Raw genomic sequence first — 20,960 nt, forward strand, 5'->3', positions numbered from 1 at the left:
GAAAATCTCCTCGTTAATTTAGGACATTACTCGTTTTCGACCCATTTTTACTAGGAAGGCCATAAAGTGGCCGATTTGTATTGAATCTTAGCATGTGACAATTCGTTGGATAGGTAAACAACATACCTACGATTTCCGTGGGATATTTTTGCATTCTCTAAAAATTCGGCCAAAATGGAGGTTAAGAAAATCTCCTCGTTAATTTAGGACATTACTCGTTTTCGACCATTTTTTTATAAGGAAGGCCATAAAGTGGCCGGTTTGTATTGAATCTTAGCATGAGACAATTCGTTGGATAGGTAAACAACATACCTACAATTTCCATGGGATATTTTTGCATTCTCTAAAAATTCGTCCAAAATGGAGGTTAAGAAAATCTCCTTGTTGATTTGGGACATTACTCGTTTTCGACCCTTTTTTAGTAGGAAGGCCATAATGTGGCCGATTTGCATTGAATCTTAGCGTGTGACAATTCGTTGGATAGGTAAACAACATAACTACGACTTCCATGGGATATTTTTGCATTCTCTAAAAATTCGGCCAAAATGGAGGTTAAGAAAATCTCCTCGTTAATTTAGGACATTACTCGTTTTCGACCATTTTTTTATAAGGAAGGCCATAAAGTGGCCGGTTTGTATTGAATCTTAGCATGAGACAATTCGTTGGATAGGTAAACAACATAGCTACGACTTCCATGGGATATTTTTGCATTTTTTAAAAATTCAGCCAAAATGGAGGTTAAGAAAATCCTTGCGTTAATTTGGGACATTACTCGTTTTCGACCCTTTTTTACTAGGAAGGCCATAAAGTGGCCGATTTGTATTGAATCTTAGCATGTGACAATTTGTTGGATAGGTAAACAACATACCTACGATATCCATGGGATATTTTTGCATTCTCTAAAAATTCGGCCAAAATGGAGGCTAAGAAAATCCCCTCGTTAATTTAGGACATTACTCGTTTTCGACCCTTTTTTACTAGGAAGGCCATAATGTGGCCGATTTGCATTGAATCTTAGCATGTGACAATTCGTTGGAAAGGTAAACAACATAACTACGACTTCCATGGGATATTTTTGCATTCTCTAAAAATTTGGCCAAAATGGAGGTTAAGAAAATATCCTCGTTAATTTGGGACATTACTCGTTTTCGACCCTTTTTTAGTAGGAAGGCCATAATGTAGCCGATTTGCATTGAATCTTAGCGTGTGACAATTCGTTGGATAGGTAAACAACATAACTACGACTTCCATGGGATATTTTTGCATTCTCTAAAAATTCGGCCAAAATGGAGGTTAAGAAAATCTCCTCGTTAATTTAGGACATTACTCGTTTTCGACCCATTTTTACTAGGAAGGCCATAAAGTGGCCGATTTGTATTGAATCTTAGCATGTGACAATTCGTTGGATAGGTAAACAACATACCTACGATTTCCGTGGGATATTTTTGCATTCTCTAAAAATTCGGCCAAAATGGAGGTTAAGAAAATCTCCTCGTTAATTTAGGACATTACTCGTTTTCGACCCATTTTTACTAGGAAGGCCATAAAGTGGCCGATTTGTATTGAATCTTAGCATGTGACAATTCGTTGGATAGGTAAACAACCTACCTACGATTTCCATGGGATATTTTTGCATTCTCTAAAAATTCGGCCAAAATGGAGGTTAAGAAAATCTCCTTGTTAATTTGGGACATTACTCGTTTTCGACCCTTTTTTAGTAGGAAGGCCATAATGTGGCCGATTTGCATTGAATCTTAGCGTGTGACAATTCGTTGGATAGGTAAACAACATAACTACGACTTCCATGGGATATTTTTGCATTCTCTAAAAATTCGGCCAAAATGGAGGTTAAGAAAATCTCCTCGTTAATTTAGGACATTACTCGTTTTCGACCCTTTTTTTATAAGGAAGGCCATAAAGTGGCCGGTTTGTATTGAATCTTAGCATGGGACAATTCGTTGGATAGGTAAACAACATAGCTACGACTTCCATGGGATATTTTTGCATTTTTTAAAAATTCAGCCAAAATGGAGGTTAAGAAAATCCTTGCGTTAATTTGGGACATTACTCGTTTTCGACCCTTTTTTACTAGGAAGGCCATAATGTGGCCGATTTGGATTGAATTTTAGCGTGTGAGAATTCGTTGGATAGGTAAACAACATAAGTACAACTTCCATGGGATATTTTTGCATTCTCTAAAAATTCGGCCAAAATGGAGGTTAAGAAAATCTCCTCGTTAATTTAGGACATTACTCGTTTTCGACCCATTTTTACTAGGAAGGCCATAAAGTGGCCGATTTGTATTGAATCTTAGCATGTGACAATTCGTTAGATAGGTAAACAACATACCTACGATTTCCATGGGATATTTTCGCATTCTCTAAAAATTCGGCCAAAATGGAGGTTAAGAAAATCCCCTCGTTAATTTAGGACATTACTCGTTTTCGACCCTTTTTTACTAGGAAGGCCATAATGTGGCCGATTTGCATTGAATCTTAGCATGTGACAATTCGTTGGATAGGTAAACAACATAACTAAGACTTCCATGGGATATTTTTGCATTCTCTAAAAATTCGGCCAAAATGGAGGTTAAGAAAATCTCCTCGTTAATTTAGGACATTACTCGTTTTCGACCCTTTTTTTATAAGGAAGGCCATAAAGTGGCCGGTTTGTATTGAATCTTAGCATGGGACAATTCGTTGGATAGGTAAACAACATAGCTACGACTTCCATGGGATATTTTTGCATTTTTTAAAAATTCAGCCAAAATGGAGGTTAAGAAAATCCTTGCGTTAATTTGGGACATTACTCGTTTTCGACCCTTTTTTACTAGGAAGGCCATAAAGTGGCCGATTTGTATTGAATCTTAGCATGTGACAATTCGTTGGATAGGTAAACAACATACCTACGATATCCATGGGATATTTTTGCATTCTCTAAAAATTCGGCCAAAATGGAGGCTAAGAAAATCCCCTCGTTAATTTAGGACATTACTCGTTTTCGACCCTTTTTTACTAGGAAGGCCATAATGTGGCCGATTTGCATTGAATCTTAGCATGTGACAATTCGTTGGATAGATAAACAACATAACTACGACTTCCATGGGATATTTTTGCATTCTCTAAAAATTCGGCCAAAACGGAGGTTAAGAAAATCTCCTCGTTAATTTAGGACATTACTCATTTTCGACCCATTTTTACTAGGAAGGCCATAAAGTGGCCGATTTGTATTGAATCTTAGCATGTGACAATTTGTTGGATAGGTAAACAACATAACTACGACTTCCATGGGATATTTTTGCATTCTCTAAAAATTCGGCCAAAATGGAGGTTAAGAAAATCTCCTCGTTAATTTAGGACATTACTCGTTTTCGACCCTTTTTTACTAGGAAGGCCATAATGTGGCCGATTTGCATTGAATCTTAGCATGTGACAATTCGTTGGATAGATAAACAACATAACTACGACTTCCATGGGATATTTTCGCATTCTCTAAAAATTCGGCCAAAATGGAGGTTAAGAAAATCTCCTCGTTAATTTAGGACATAACTCGTTTTCAACCCTTTTTTAGTAGGAAGGCCATAATGTGGCCGATTTGCATTGAATCTTAGCGTGTGACAATTCGTTGGATAGGTAAACAACATAACTACGACTTCCATGGGATATTTTTGCATTCTCTAAAAATTCGGCCAAAATGGAGGTTAAGGAAATCTCCTCGTTAATTTAGGACATTACTCGTTTTCGACCCATTTTTACTAGGAAGGCCATAAAGTGGCCGATTTGTATTGAATCTTAGCATGTGACAATTCGTTGGATAGGTAAACAACATACCTACGATATCCTTGGGATATTTTTGCATTCTCTAAAAATTCGGCCAAAATGTAGGCTAAGAAAATCCCCTCGTTAATTTAGGACATTACTCGTTTTCGACCCTTTTTTACTAGGAAGGCCATAATGTGGCCGATTTGCATTGAATCTTAGCATGTGACAATTCGTTGGAAAGGTAAACAACATAACTACGACTTCCATGGGATATTTTTGCATTCTCTAAAAATTTGGCCAAAATGGAGGTTAAGAAAATATCCTCGTTAATTTGGGACATTACTCGTTTTCGACCCTTTTTTAGTAGGAAGGCCATAATGTAGCCGATTTGCATTGAATCTTAGCGTGTGACAATTCGTTGGATAGGTAAACAACATAACTACGACTTCCACGGGATATTTTTGCATTCTCTAAAAATTCGGCCAAAATGGAGGTTAGGAAAATCTCATCGTTAATTTAGGACATTACTCGTTTTCGACCCATTTTTACTAGGAAGGCCATAAAGTGGCCGATTTGTATTGAATCTTAGCATGTGACAATTCGTTGGATAGGTAAACAACATACCTACGATTACCGTGGGATATTTTTGCATTCTCTAAAAATTCGGCCAAAATGGAGGTTAAGAAAATCTCCTCGTTAATTTAGGACATAACTCGTTTTTGACCCTTTTTTACTAGGAAGGCCATAATGTGGCCGATTTGCATTGAATCTTAGCATGTGACAATTCGTTGGGTAGGTAAACAACATAAATACGACTTCCATGGGATATTTTTGCATTCTCTAAAAATTCGGCCAAAACGGAGGTTAAGAAAATCTCCTCGTTAATTTAGGACATTACTCGTTTTCGACCCTTTTTTACTAGGAAGGCCATAATGTGGCCGATTTGCATTGAATCTTAGCATGTGACAATTCGTTGGATAGATAAACAACATAACTACGACTTCCATGGGATATTTACGCATTCTCTAAAAACTCGGCCAAAATGGAGGTTAAGAAAATCTCCTCGTTAATTTAGGACATAACTCGTTTTCAACCCTTTTTTAGTAGGAAGGCCATAATGTGGCCGATTTGCATTGAATCTTAGCGTGTGACAATTCATTGGATAGGTAAACAACATAACTACGACTTCCATGGGATATTTTTGCATTCTCTAAAAATTCGGCCAAAATGGAGGTTAAGAAAATCTCCTCGTTAATTTAAGACATTACTCGTTTTCGACCCATTTTTACTAGGAAGGCCATAAAGTGGCCGATTTGTATTGAATCTTAGCATGTGACAATTCGTTGGATAGGTAAACAACATAACTACTACTTCCATGGGATATTTTTGCATTCTCTAAAAATTCGGCCAAAACGGAGGTTAAGAAAATCTCCTCGTTAATTTAGGAAATTACTCGTTTTCGACCCTTTTTTACTAGGAAGGCCATAATGTGGCCGATTTGCATTGAATCTTAGCATGTGACAATTCGTTGGATAGATAAACAACATAACTACGACTTCCATGGGATATTTTCGCATTCTCAAAAAACTCGGCCAAAATGGAGGTTAAGAAAATCTCCTCGTTAATTTAGGACATAACTCGTTTTCAACCCTTTTTTAGTAGGAAGGCCATAATGTGGCCGATTTGCATTGAATCTTAGCGTGTGACAATTCGTTGGATAGGTAAACAACATAACTACGACTTCCATGGGATATTTTTGCATTCTCTAAAAATTCGGCCAAAATGGAGGTTAAGAAAATCTCCTCGTTAATTTAGGACATTACTCGTTTTCGACCCATTTTTACTAGGAAGGCCATAAAGTGGCCGATTTGTATTGAATCTTAACATGTGACAATTCGTTGGATAGGTAAACAACATACCTACGATATCCATGGGATATTTTTGCATTCTCTAAAAATTCGGCCAAAATGGAGGCTAAGAAAATCCCCTCGTTAGTTTAGGACATTACTTGTTTTGGACCCTTTTTTACTAGGAAGGCCATAATGTGGTCGATTTGCATTGAATCTTAGCATGTGACAATTCGTTGGAAAGGTAAACAACATAACTACGACTTCCATGGGATATTTTTGCATTCTCTAAAAATTTGGCCAAAATGGAGGTTAAGAAAATCTCCTCGTTAATTTGGGACATTACTCGTTTTCGACCCTTTTTTAGTAGGAAGGCCATAATGTAGCCGATTTGCATTGAATCTTAGCGTGTGACAATTCGTTGGATAGGTAAACAACATAACTACGACTTCCATGGGATATTTTTGCATTCTCTAAAAATTCGGCCAAAATGGAGGTTAAGAAAATCTCCTCGTTAATTTAGGACATTACTCGTTTTCGACCCATTTTTACTAGGAAGGCCATAAAGTGGCCGATTTGTATTGAATCTTAGCATGTGACAATTCGTTGGATAGGTAAACAACATACCTACGATTTCCATGGGATATTTTTGCATTCTCTAAAAATTAGGCCAAAATGGAGGTTAAGAAAATCCCCTCGTTAATTTAGGACATTACTAGTTTTCGACCCTTTTTTACTAGGAAGGCCATAATGTGGCCGATTTGCATTGAATCTTAGCATGTGACAATTCGTTGGATAGGTAAACAACATAACTACGACTTCCATGGGATATTTTTGCATTCTCTAAAAATTCGGCCAATATGGAGGTTAAGAAAATCTCCTCGTTAATTTAGGACATTACTCGTTTTCGACCCATTTTTACTAGGAAGGCCATAAAGTGGCCGATTTGTATTGAATCTTAGCATGTGACAATTCGTTGGATAGGCAAACAACATAACTACGACTTCCATGGGATATTTTTGCATTCTCTAAAAATTCGGCCAAAACGGAGGTTAAGAAAATCTCCTCGTTAATTTAGGACATTACTCGTTTTCGACCCTTTTTTACTAGGAAGGCCATAATGTGGCCGATTTGCATTGAATCTTAGCATGTGACAATTCGTTGGATAGATAAACAACATAACTACGACTTCCATGGGATATTTTCGCATTCTCTAAAAATTCGGCCAAAATGGAGGTTCAGAAAATCTCCTCGTTAATTTAGGACATAACTCGTTTTCAACCCTTTTTTAGTAGGAAGGCCAGAATGTGGCCGATTTGCATTGAATCTTAGCGTGTGACAATTCGTTGGATAGGTAAACAACATAACTACGACTTCCATGGGATATTTTTGCATTCTCTAAAAATTCGGCCAAAATGGAGGTTAAGAAAATCTCCTCGTTAATTTAGGACATTACTCGTTTTCGACCCTTTTTTATAAGGAAGGCCATAAAGTGGCCGGTTTGTATTGAATCTTAGCATGGGACAATTTGTTGGATAGGTAAACAACATAGCTACGACTTCCATGGGATATTTTTGCATTTTTTAAAAATTCAGCCAAAATGGAGGTTAAGAAAATCCTTGCGTTAATTTGGGACATTACTCGTTTTCGACCCTTTTTTACTAGGAAGGCCATAATGTGGCCGATTTGCATTGAATTTTAGCGTGTGACAATTCGTTGGATAGGTAAACAACATAACTACGACTTCCATGGGATATTTTTGCATTCTCTAAAAATTCGGCCAAAATGGAGGTTAAGAAAATCTCCTCGTTAATTTAGGACATTACTCGTTTTCGACCCATTTTTACTAGGAAGGCCATAAAGTGGCCGATTTGTATTGAATCTTAGCATGTGACAATTCGTTGGATAGGTAAACAACATACCTACGATTTCCATGGGATATTTTTGCATTCTCTAAAAATTCGGCCAAAATGGAGGTTAAGAAAATCCCCTCGTTAATTTAGGACATTACTAGTTTTCGACCCTTTTTTACTAGGAAGGCCATAATGTGGCCGATTTGCATTGAATCTTAGCATGTGACAATTCGTTGGATAGGTAAACAACATAACTACGACTTCCATGGGATATTTTTGCATTCTCTAAAAATTCGGCCAAAATGGAGGTTAAGAAAATCTCCTCGTTAATTTAGGAAATTACTCGTTTTCGACCCATTTTTACTAGGAAGGCCATAAAGTGGCCGATTTGTATTGAATCTTAGCATGTGACAATTCATTGGATAGGTAAACAACATAACTACGACTTCCATGGGATATTTTTGCATTCTCTAAAAATTCGGCCAAAACGGAGGTTAAGAAAATCTCCTCGTTAATTTAGGACATTACTCGTTTTCGACCCTTTTTTACTAGGAAGGCCATAATGTGGCCGATTTGCATTGAATCTTAGCATGTGACAATTCGTTGGATAGATAAACAACATAACTACGACTTCCATGGGATATTTTCGCATTCTCTAAAAATTCGGCCAAAATGGAGGTTCAGAAAATCTCCTCGTTAATTTAGGACATAACTCGTTTTCAACCCTTTTTTAGTAGGAAGGCCAGAATGTGGCCGATTTGCATTGAATCTTAGCGTGTGACAATTCGTTCGATAGGTAAACAACATAACTACGACTTCCATGGGATATTTTTGCATTCTCTAAAAATTCGGCCAAAATGGAGGTTAAGAAAATCTCCTCGTTAATTTAGGACATTACTCGTTTTCGACCCATTTTTACTAGGAAGGCCATAAAGTGGCCGATTTGTATTGAATCTTAGCATGTGACAATTCGTTGGATAGGTAAACAACATACCTACGATATCCATGGGATATTATTGCATTCTCTAAAAATTCGGCCAAAATGGAGGCTAAGAAAATCCCCTCGTTAATTTAGGACATTACTCGTTTTCGACCCTTTTTTACTAGGAAGGCCATAAAGTGGCCGATTTGTATTGAATCTTAGCATGTGACAATTCGTTGGATAGGTAAACAACATACCTACGATTTCCATGGGATATTTTTGCATTCTCTAAAAATTCGGCCAAAATGGAGGTTAAGAAAATCCCCTCGTTAATTTAGGACATTACTAGTTTTCGACCCTTTTTTACTAGGAAGGCCATAATGTGGCCGATTTGCATTGAATCTTAGCATGTGACAATTCGTTGGATAGGTAAACAACATAACTACGACTTCCATGGGATATTTTTGCATTCTCTAAAAATTCGGCCAAAATGGAGGTTAAGAAAATCTCCTCGTTAATTTAGGACATTACTCGTTTTCGACCCATTTTTACTAGGAAGGCCATAAAGTGGCCGATTTGTATTGAATCTTAGCATGTGACAATTCGTTGGATAGGTAAACAACATAACTACGACTTCCATGGGATATTTTTGCATTCTCTAAAAATTCGGCCAAAACGGAGGTTAAGAAAATCTCCTCGTTAATTTAGGACATTACTCGTTTTCGACCCTTTTTTACTAGGAAGGCCATAATGTGGCCGATTTGCATTGAATCTTAGCATGTGACAATTCGTTGGATAGATAAACAACATAACTACAACTTCCATGGGATATTTTCGCATTCTCTAAAAATTCGGCCAAAATGGAGGTTCAGAAAATCTCCTCGTTAATTTAGGACATAACTCGTTTTCAACCCTTTTTTAGTAGGAAGGCCAGAATGTGGCCGATTTGCATTGAATCTTAGCGTGTGACAATTCGTTGGATAGGTAAACAACATAACTACGACTTCCATGGGATATTTTTGCATTCTCTAAAAATTCGGCCAAAATGGAGGTTAAGAAAATCTCCTCGTTAATTTAGGACATTACTCGTTTTCGACCCATTTTTACTAGGAAGGCCATAAAGTGGCCGATTTGTATTGAATCTTAGCATGTGACAATTCGTTGGATAGGTAAACAACATACCTACGATATCCATGGGATATTTTTGCATTCTCTAAAAATTTGGCCAAAATGGAGGCTAAGAAAATCCCCTCGTTAATTTAGGACATTACTCGTTTTCGACCCTTTTTTACTAGGAAGGCCATAATGTGGCCGATTTGAATTGAATCTTAGCATGTGAGAATTCGTTGGAAAGGTTAACAACATAACTACGACTTCCATGGGATATTTTTGCATTCTCTAAAAATTTGGCCAAAATGGAGGTTAAGAAAATCTCCTCGTTAATTTGGGACATTACTCGTTTTCGACCCTTTTTTATAAGGAAGGCCATAAAGTGGCCGGTTTATATTGAATCTTAGCGTGGGACAATTTGTTGGATAGGTAAACAACATAGCTACGACTTCCATGGGATTTTTTTGCATTCTCTAAAAATTCCGCCAAAATGGAGGTTAAGAAAATCTCCTCGTTAATTTGGGACATTACTCGTTTTCGACCCTTCTTTACTAGGAAGTCCATAATGTGGCATATTTGCATTGAATCTTAGCGTGTGACAATTCGTTGGATAGGTAAACAACATAACTACGACTTCCATGGGATATTTTTGCATTCTCTAAAAATTCGGCCAAAATGGAGGTTAAGAAAATCTCCTCGTTAATTTAGGACATTACTCGTTTTCGACCCATTTTTACTAGGAAGGCCATAAAGTGGCCGATTTGTATTGAATCTTAGCATGTGACAATTCGTTGGATAGGTTAATAACATAACTACGACTTCCATGGGATATTTTTGCATTCTCTAAAAATTCAGCCAAAATGGGGGTTAAGAAAATATCCTCGTTAATTTGGGACATTACTCGTTTTCGACCCTTTTTTACTAGGAAGGCCATAATGTGGCCGATTTGCATTGAATCTTAGCATGTGACAATTCGTTGGATAGGTAAACAACATAACTACGACTTCCATGGGATATTTTTGCATTCTCTAAAAATTCGGCCAAAATGGAGGTTAAGAAAATCTCCTCGTTAATTTAGGAAATTACTCGTTTTCGACCCATTTTTACTAGGAAGGCCATAAAGTGGCCGATTTGTATTGAATCTTAGCATGTGACAATTCATTGGATAGGTAAACAACATAACTACGACTTCCATGGGATATTTTTGCATTCTCTAAAAATTCGGCCAAAACGGAGGTTAAGAAAATCTCCTCGTTAATTTAGGACATTACTCGTTTTCGACCCTTTTTTACTAGGAAGGCCATAATGTGGCCGATTTGCATTGAATCTTAGCATGTGACAATTCGTTGGATAGATAAACAACATAACTACGACTTCCATGGGATATTTTCGCATTCTCTAAAAATTCGGCCAAAATGGAGGTTCAGAAAATCTCCTCGTTAATTTAGGACATAACTCGTTTTCAACCCTTTTTTAGTAGGAAGGCCAGAATGTGGCCGATTTGCATTGAATCTTAGCGTGTGACAATTCGTTCGATAGGTAAACAACATAACTACGACTTCCATGGGATATTTTTGCATTCTCTAAAAATTCGGCCAAAATGGAGGTTAAGAAAATCTCCTCGTTAATTTAGGACATTACTCGTTTTCGACCCATTTTTACTAGGAAGGCCATAAAGTGGCCGATTTGTATTGAATCTTAGCATGTGACAATTCGTTGGATAGGTAAACAACATACCTACGATATCCATGGGATATTATTGCATTCTCTAAAAATTCGGCCAAAATGGAGGCTAAGAAAATCCCCTCGTTAATTTAGGACATTACTCGTTTTCGACCCTTTTTTACTAGGAAGGCCATAAAGTGGCCGATTTGTATTGAATCTTAGCATGTGACAATTCGTTGGATAGGTAAACAACATACCTACGATTTCCATGGGATATTTTTGCATTCTCTAAAAATTCGGCCAAAATGGAGGTTAAGAAAATCCCCTCGTTAATTTAGGACATTACTAGTTTTCGACCCTTTTTTACTAGGAAGGCCATAATGTGGCCGATTTGCATTGAATCTTAGCATGTGACAATTCGTTGGATAGGTAAACAACATAACTACGACTTCCATGGGATATTTTTGCATTCTCTAAAAATTCGGCCAAAATGGAGGTTAAGAAAATCTCCTCGTTAATTTAGGACATTACTCGTTTTCGACCCATTTTTACTAGGAAGGCCATAAAGTGGCCGATTTGTATTGAATCTTAGCATGTGACAATTCGTTGGATAGGTAAACAACATAACTACGACTTCCATGGGATATTTTTGCATTCTCTAAAAATTCGGCCAAAACGGAGGTTAAGAAAATCTCCTCGTTAATTTAGGACATTACTCGTTTTCGACCCTTTTTTACTAGGAAGGCCATAATGTGGCCGATTTGCATTGAATCTTAGCATGTGACAATTCGTTGGATAGATAAACAACATAACTACAACTTCCATGGGATATTTTCGCATTCTCTAAAAATTCGGCCAAAATGGAGGTTCAGAAAATCTCCTCGTTAATTTAGGACATAACTCGTTTTCAACCCTTTTTTAGTAGGAAGGCCAGAATGTGGCCGATTTGCATTGAATCTTAGCGTGTGACAATTCGTTGGATAGGTAAACAACATAACTACGACTTCCATGGGATATTTTTGCATTCTCTAAAAATTCGGCCAAAATGGAGGTTAAGAAAATCTCCTCGTTAATTTAGGACATTACTCGTTTTCGACCCATTTTTACTAGGAAGGCCATAAAGTGGCCGATTTGTATTGAATCTTAGCATGTGACAATTCGTTGGATAGGTAAACAACATACCTACGATATCCATGGGATATTTTTGCATTCTCTAAAAATTTGGCCAAAATGGAGGCTAAGAAAATCCCCTCGTTAATTTAGGACATTACTCGTTTTCGACCCTTTTTTACTAGGAAGGCCATAATGTGGCCGATTTGAATTGAATCTTAGCATGTGAGAATTCGTTGGAAAGGTTAACAACATAACTACGACTTCCATGGGATATTTTTGCATTCTCTAAAAATTTGGCCAAAATGGAGGTTAAGAAAATCTCCTCGTTAATTTGGGACATTACTCGTTTTCGACCCTTTTTTATAAGGAAGGCCATAAAGTGGCCGGTTTATATTGAATCTTAGCGTGGGACAATTTGTTGGATAGGTAAACAACATAGCTACGACTTCCATGGGATTTTTTTGCATTCTCTAAAAATTCCGCCAAAATGGAGGTTAAGAAAATCTCCTCGTTAATTTGGGACATTACTCGTTTTCGACCCTTCTTTACTAGGAAGTCCATAATGTGGCATATTTGCATTGAATCTTAGCGTGTGACAATTCGTTGGATAGGTAAACAACATAACTACGACTTCCATGGGATATTTTTGCATTCTCTAAAAATTCGGCCAAAATGGAGGTTAAGAAAATCTCCTCGTTAATTTAGGACATTACTCGTTTTCGACCCATTTTTACTAGGAAGGCCATAAAGTGGCCGATTTGTATTGAATCTTAGCATGTGACAATTCGTTGGATAGGTTAATAACATAACTACGACTTCCATGGGATATTTTTGCATTCTCTAAAAATTCAGCCAAAATGGGGGTTAAGAAAATATCCTCGTTAATTTGGGACATTACTCGTTTTCGACCCTTTTTTAGTAGGAAGGCCATAATGTGGCCGATTTGCATTGAATCTTAGCGTGTGACAATTCGTTGGATAGGTAAACAACATAACTATGACTTCCATGGGATATTTTTGCATTCTCTAAAAATTCGGCCAAAATGGAGGTTAAGAAAATCTCCTCGTTAATTTAGGACATTACTCGTTTTCGACCCATTTTTACTAGGAAGGCCATAAAGTGGCCGATTTGTATTGAATCTTAGCATGTGACAATTCGTTGGATAGGTAAACAACATACCTACGATATCCATGGGATATTTTTGCATTCTCTAAAAATTCGGCCAAAATGGAGGCTAAGAAAATCCCCTCGTTAGTTTAGGACATTACTCGTTTTCGACCCTTTTTTACTAGGAAGGCCATAATGTGGCCGATTTGCATTGAATCTTAGGATGTGACAATTCGTTGGAAAGGTAAACAACATAACTACGACTTCCATGGGATATTTTTGCATGTTCTAAAAATTTGGCCAAAATGGAGGTTAAGAAAATCTCCTCGTTAATTTGGGACATTACTCGTTTTCGACACTTTTTTAGTAGGAAGGCCATAATGTAGCCGATTTGCATTGAATCTTAGCGTGTGACAATTCGTTGGATAGGTAAACAACATAACTACGACTTCCATGGGATATTTTTGCATTCTCTAAAAATTCAGCCAAAATGGAGGTTAAGAAAATCCCCTCGTTAATTTAGGACATTACTCGTTTTCGACCCTTTTTTATAAGGAAGGCCATAAAGTGGCCGGTTTATATTGAATCTTAGCATGGGACAATTTGTTGGATAGGTAAACAACATAGCTACGACTTCCATGGGATTTTTTTGCATTCTCTAAAAATTCAGCCAAAATGGAGGTTAAGAAAATCTCCTCGTTAATTTGGGACATTACTCGTTTTCGACCCTTCTTTACTAGGAAGGCCATAATGTGGCATATTTGCATTGAATCTTAGCGTGTGACAATTCGTTGGATAGGTAAACAACATAACTACGACTTCCATGGGATATTTTTGCATTCTCTAAAAATTCGGCCAAAATGGAGGTTAAGAAAATCTCCTCGTTAATTTAGGACATTACTCGTTTTCGACCCTTCTTTACTAGGAAGGCCATAATGTGGCATATTTGCATTGAATCTTAGCATGTGACAATTCGTTGGATAGGTTAATAACATAACTACGACTTCCATGGGATATTTTTGCATTCTCTAAAAATTCAGCCAAAATGGGGGTTAAGAAAATATCCTCGTTAATTTGGGACATTACTCGTTTTCGACCCTTTTTTAGTAGGAAGGCCATAATGTGGCCGATTTGCATTGAATCTTAGCGTGTGACAATTCGTTGGATAGGTAAACAACATAACTATGACTTCCATGGGATATTTTTGCATTCTCTAAAAATTCGGCCAAAATGGAGGTTAAGAAAATCTCCTCGTTAATTTAGGACATTACTCGTTTTCGACCCATTTTTACTAGGAAGGCCATAAAGTGGCCGATTTGTATTGAATCTTAGCATGTGACAATTCGTTGGATAGGTAAACAACATACCTACGATATCCATGGGATATTTTTGCATTCTCTAAAAATTCGGCCAAAATGGAGGCTAAGAAAATCCCCTCGTTAGTTTAGGACATTACTCGTTTTCGACCCTTTTTTACTAGGAAGGCCATAATGTGGCCGATTTGCATTGAATCTTAGCATGTGAGAATTCGTTGGAAAGGTTAACAACATAACTACGACTTCCATGGGATATTTTTGCATTCTCTAAAAATTTGGCCAAAATGGAGGTTAAGAAAATCTCCTCGTTAATTTGGGACATTACTCGTTTTCGACCCTTTTTTAGTAGGAAGGCCATAATGTAGCCGATTTGCATTGAATCTTAGCGTGTGACAATTCGTTGGATAGGTAAACAACATAACTACGACTTCCATGGGATATTTTTGCATTCTCTAAAAATTCAGCCAAAATGGAGGTTAAGAAAATCCCCTCGTTAATTTAGGACATTACTCGTTTTCGACCCTTTTTTTTAAGGAAGGCCATAAAGTGGCCGGTTTATATTGAATCTTAGCATGGGACAATTTGTTGGATAGGTAAACAACATAGCTACGACTTCCATGGGATTTTTTTGCATTCTCTAAAAATTCAGCCAAAATGGAGGTTAAGAAAATCTCCTCGTTAATTTGGGACATTACTCGTTTTCGACCCTTCTTTACTAGGAAGGCCATAATGTGGCATATTTGCATTGAATCTTAGCGTGTGACAATTCGTTGGATAGGTAAACAACATAACTACGACTTCCATGGGATATTTTTGCATTCTCTAAAAATTCGGCCAAAATGGAGGTTAAGAAAATCTCCTCGTTAATTTAGGACATTACTCGTTTTCGACCCATTTTTACTAGGAAGGCCATAAAGTGGCCGATTTGCATTGAATCTTAGCATGTGACAATTCGTTGGATAGGTTAATAACATAACTACGACTTCCATGGGATATTTTTGCATTCTCTAAAAATTCAACCAAAATGGGGGTTAAGAAAATATCCTCGTTAATTTGGGACATTACTCGTTTTCGACCCTTTTTTAGTAGGAAGGCCATAATGTGGCCGATTTGCATTGAATCTTAGCGTGTGACAATTCGTTGGATAGGTAAACAACATAACTATGACTTCCATGGGATATTTTTGCATTCTCTAAAAATTCGGCCAAAATGGAGGTTAAGAAAATCTCCTCGTTAATTTAGGACATTACTCGTTTTCGACCCATTTTTACTAGGAAGGCCATAAAGTGGCCGATTTGTATTGAATCTTAGCATGTGACAATTCGTTGGATAGGTAAACAACATACCTACGATATCCATGGGATATTTTTGCATTCTCTAAAAATTCGGCCAAAATGGAGGCTAAGAAAATCCCCTCGTTAGTTTAGGACATTACTCGTTTTCGACCCTTTTTTACTAGGAAGGCCATAATGTGGCCGATTTGCATTGAATCTTAGCATGTGAGAATTCGTTGGAAAGGTTAACAACATAACTACGACTTCCATGGGATATTTTTGCATTCTCTAAAAATTTGGCCAAAATGGAGGTTAAGAAAATCTCCTCGTTAATTTGGGACATTACTCGTTTTCGACCCTTTTTTAGTAGGAAGGCCATAATGTAGCCGATTTGCATTGAATCTTAGCGTGTGACAATTCGTTGGATAGGTAAACAACATAACTACGACTTCCATGGGATATTTTTGCATTCTCTAAAAATTCAGCCAAAATGGAGGTTAAGAAAATCCCCTCGTTAATTTAGGACATTACTCGTTTTCGACCCTTTTTTTTAAGGAAGGCCATAAAGTGGCCGGTTTATATTGAATCTTAGCATGGGACAATTTGTTGGATAGGTAAACAACATAGCTACGACTTCCATGGGATTTTTTTGCATTCTCTAAAAATTCAGCCAAAATGGAGGTTAAGAAAATCTCCTCGTTAATTTGGGACATTACTCGTTTTCGACCCTTCTTTACTAGGAAGGCCATAATGTGGCATATTTGCATTGAATCTTAGCGTGTGACAATTCGTTGGATAGGTAAACAACATAACTACGACTTCCATGGGATATTTTTGCATTCTCTAAAAATTCGGCCAAAATGGAGGTTAAGAAAATCTCCTCGTTAATTTAGGACATTACTCGTTTTCGACCCATTTTTACTAGGAAGGCCATAAAGTGGCCGGTTTGTATTGAATCTTAGCATGGGACAATTCGTTGGATAGGTAAACAACATAGCTACGACTTCCATGGGATATTTTTGCATTTTTTAAAAATTCAGCCAAAATGGAGGTTAAGAAAATCCTTGCGTTAATTTGGGACATTACTCGTTTTCGACCCTTTTTTACTAGGAAGGCCATAATGTGGCCGATTTGCATTGAATCTTAGCGTGTGACAATTCGTTGGATAGGTAAACAACATAACTACGACTTCCATGGGATATTTTTGCATTCTCTAAAAATTCGGCCAAAATGGAGGTTAAGAAAATCTCCTCGTTAATTTGGGACATTACTCGTTTTCGACCCTTTTTTAGTAGGAAGGCCATAATGTGGTCGATTTGCATTGAATCTTAGCGTGTGATAATTCGTTGGATAGGTAAACAACATAACTACGACTTCCATGGGATATTTTTGCATTCTCTAAAAATTCATCCAAAATGGAGGTTAAGAAAATCCCCTCGTTAATTTAGGACATTACTCGTTTTCGACCCTTTTTTATAAGGAAGGCCATAAAGTGGCCGGTTTGTATTGAATCTTAGCATGGGAGAATTTGTTGGATAGGTAAACAACATAGCTACGACTTCCATGGGATATTTTTGCATTTTTTAAAAATTCAGCCAAAATGGAGGTTAAGAAAATCCTTGCGTTAATTTGGGACATTACTCGTTTTCGACCCTTTTTTACTAGGAAGGCCATAATGTGGCCGATTTGCATTGAATTTTAGCGTGTGACAATTCGTTGGATAGGTAAACAACATAACTACGACTTCCATGGGATATTTTTGCATTCTCTTAAAATTCGGCCAAAATGGAGGTTAAGAAAATCTCCTCGTTAATTTAGGACATTACTCGTTTTCGACCCATTTTTACTAGGAAGGCCTTAAAGTGGCCGATTTGTATTGAATCTTAGCATGTGACAATTCGTTGGATAGGTAAACAACATACCTACGATTTCCATGGGATATTTTTGCATTCTCTAAAAATTCGGCCAAAATGGAGGTTAAGAAAATCCCCTCGTTAATTTAGGACATTACTAGTTTTCGACCCTTTTTTACTAGGAAGGCCATAATGTGGCCGATTTGCATTGAATCTTAGCATGTGACAATTCGTTGGATAGGTAAACAACATAACTACGACTTCCATGGGATATTTTCGCATTCTCTAAAAATTCGGCCAAAATGGAGGTTAAGAAAATCTCCTCGTTAATTTAGGACATAACTCGTTTTCAACCCTTTTTTAGTAGGAAGGCCATAAAGTGGTCGATTTGTATTGAATCTTAGCATGTGAAAATTCGTTGGATAGGTAAACAACATAGCTACGACTTCCATGGGATATTTTTGCATTCTCTAAAAATTCGGCCAAAATGGAGGTTAAGAAAATCCCCTCGTTAATTTAGGACATTACTCGTTTTCGACCCTTTTATTATAAGGAAGGCCATAAAGTGGCCGGTTTGTATTGAATCTTAGCATGGGACAATTCGTTGGATAGGTAAACAACATAGCTACGACTTCCATGGGATATTTTTGCATTTTTTAAAAATTCAGCCAAAATGGAGGTTAAGAAAATCCTTGCGTTAATTTGGGACATTACTCGTTTTCGACCCTTTTTTACTACGAAGGCCATAATGTGGCCGATTTGCATTGAATCTTAGCGTGTGACAATTCGTTGGATAGGTAAACAACATAACTACGACTTCCATGGGATATTTTTGCATTCTCTAAAAATTCGGCCAAAATGGAGGTTAAGAAAATCTCCTCGTTAATTTGGGACATTACTCGTTTTCGACCCTTTTTTAGTAGGAAGGCCATAATGTGGTCGATTTGCATTGAATCTTAGCGTGTGATAATTCGTTGGATAGGTAAACAACATAACTACGACTTCCATGGGATATTTTTGCATTCTCTAAAAATTCGGCCAAAATGGAGGTTAAGAAAATCTCCTCGTTAATTTAGGACATTACTCGTTTTCGACCCATTTTTACTAGGAAGGCCATAAAGTGGCCGATTTGTATTGAATCTTAGCATGTGACAATTCGTTGCATAGGTAAACAACATACCTACGATTTCCATGGGATATTTTTGCATTCTCTAAAAATTCGGCCAAAATGGAGGTTAAGAAAATCCCCTCGTTAATTTAGGACATTACTCGTTTTCGACCCTTTTTTACTAGGAAGGCCATAAGGTGGCCGGTTTGTATTGAATCTTAGCATGTGACAATTCGTTGGATAGGTAAACAACATAGCTACGACTTCCATGGGATATTTTTGCATTCTCTAAAAATTCAGCCAAAATGGAGGTTAAGAAAATCTCCTCGTTAATTTGGGACATTACTCGTTTTCGACCCTTTTTTAGTAGGAAGGCCATAATGTGGTCGATTTGCATTGAATCTTAGCGTGTGATAATTCGTTGGATAGGTAAACAACATAACTACGACTTCCATGGGATATTTTTGCATTCTCTAAAAATTCATCCAAAATGGAGGTTAAGAAAATCCCCTCGTTAATTTAGGACATTACTCGTTTTCGACCCTTTTTTATAAGGAAGGCCATAAAGTGGCCGGTTTGTATTGAATCTTAGCATGGGAGAATTTGTTGGATAGGTAAACAACATAGCTACGACTTCCATGGGATATTTTTGCATTTTTTAAAAATTCAGCCAAAATGGAGGTTAAGAAAATCCTTGCGTTAATTTGGGACATTACTCGTTTTCGACCCTTTTTTACTAGGAAGGCCATAATGTGGCCGATTTGCATTGAATTTTAGCGTGTGACAATTCGTTGGATAGGTAAACAACATAACTACGACTTCCATGGGATATTTTTGCATTCTCTTAAAATTCGGCCAAAATGGAGGTTAAGAAAATCTCCTCGTTAATTTAGGACATTACTCGTTTTCGACCCATTTTTACTAGGAAGGCCTTAAAGTGGCCGATTTGTATTGAATCTTAGCATGTGACAATTCGTTGGATAGGTAAACAACATACCTACGATTTCCATGGGATATTTTTGCATTCTCTAAAAATTCGGCCAAAATGGAGGTTAAGAAAATCCCCTCGTTAATTTAGGACATTACTAGTTTTCGACCCTTTCTTACTAGGAAGGCCATAATGTGGCCGATTTGCATTGAATCTTAGCATGTGACAATTCGTTGGATAGGTAAACAACATAACTACGACTTCCATGGGATATTTTCGCATTCTCTAAAAATTCGGCCAAAATGGAGGTTAAGAAAATCTCCTCGTTAATTTAGGACATAACTCGTTTTCAACCCTTTTTTAGTAGGAAGGCCATAAAGTGGTCGATTTGTATTGAATCTTAGCATGTGAAAATTCGTTGGATAGGTAAACAACATAGCTACGACTTCCATGGGATATTTTTGCATTCTCTAAAAATTCGGCCAAAATGGAGGTTAAGAAAATCCCCTCGTTAATTTAGGACATTACTCGTTTTCGACCCTTTTATTATAAGGAAGGCCATAAAGTGGCCGGTTTGTATTGAATCTTAGCATGGGACAATTCGTTGGATAGGTAAACAACATAGCTACGACTTCCATGGGATATTTTTGCATTTTTTAAAAATTCAGCCAAAATGGAGGTTAAGAAAATCCTTGCGTTAATTTGGGACATTACTCGTTTTCGACCCTTTTTTACTAGGAAGGCCATAATGTGGCCGATTTGCATTGAATCTTAGCGTGTGACAATTCGTTGGATAGGTAAACAACATAACTACGACTTCCATGGGATATTTTTGCATTCTCTAAAAATTCGGCCAAAATGGAGGTTAAGAAAATCTCCTCGTTAATTTGGGACATTACTCGTTTTCGACCCTTTTTTAGTAGGAAGGCCATAATGTGGTCGATTTGCATTGAATCTTAGCGTGTGATAATTCGTTGGATAGGTAAACAACATAACTACGACTTCCATGAGATATTTTTGCATTCTCTAAAAATTCGGCCAAAATGGAGGTTAAGAAAATCTCCTCGTTAATTTAGGACATTACTCGTTTTCGACCCATTTTT

Source organism: Medicago sativa, chromosome 2 (genome assembly GCF_051527215.1).
Source record: "Medicago sativa cultivar Bolivia chromosome 2, Bolivia_mono, whole genome shotgun sequence".
Lineage (NCBI taxonomy): Eukaryota > Viridiplantae > Streptophyta > Magnoliopsida > Fabales > Fabaceae > Medicago > Medicago sativa.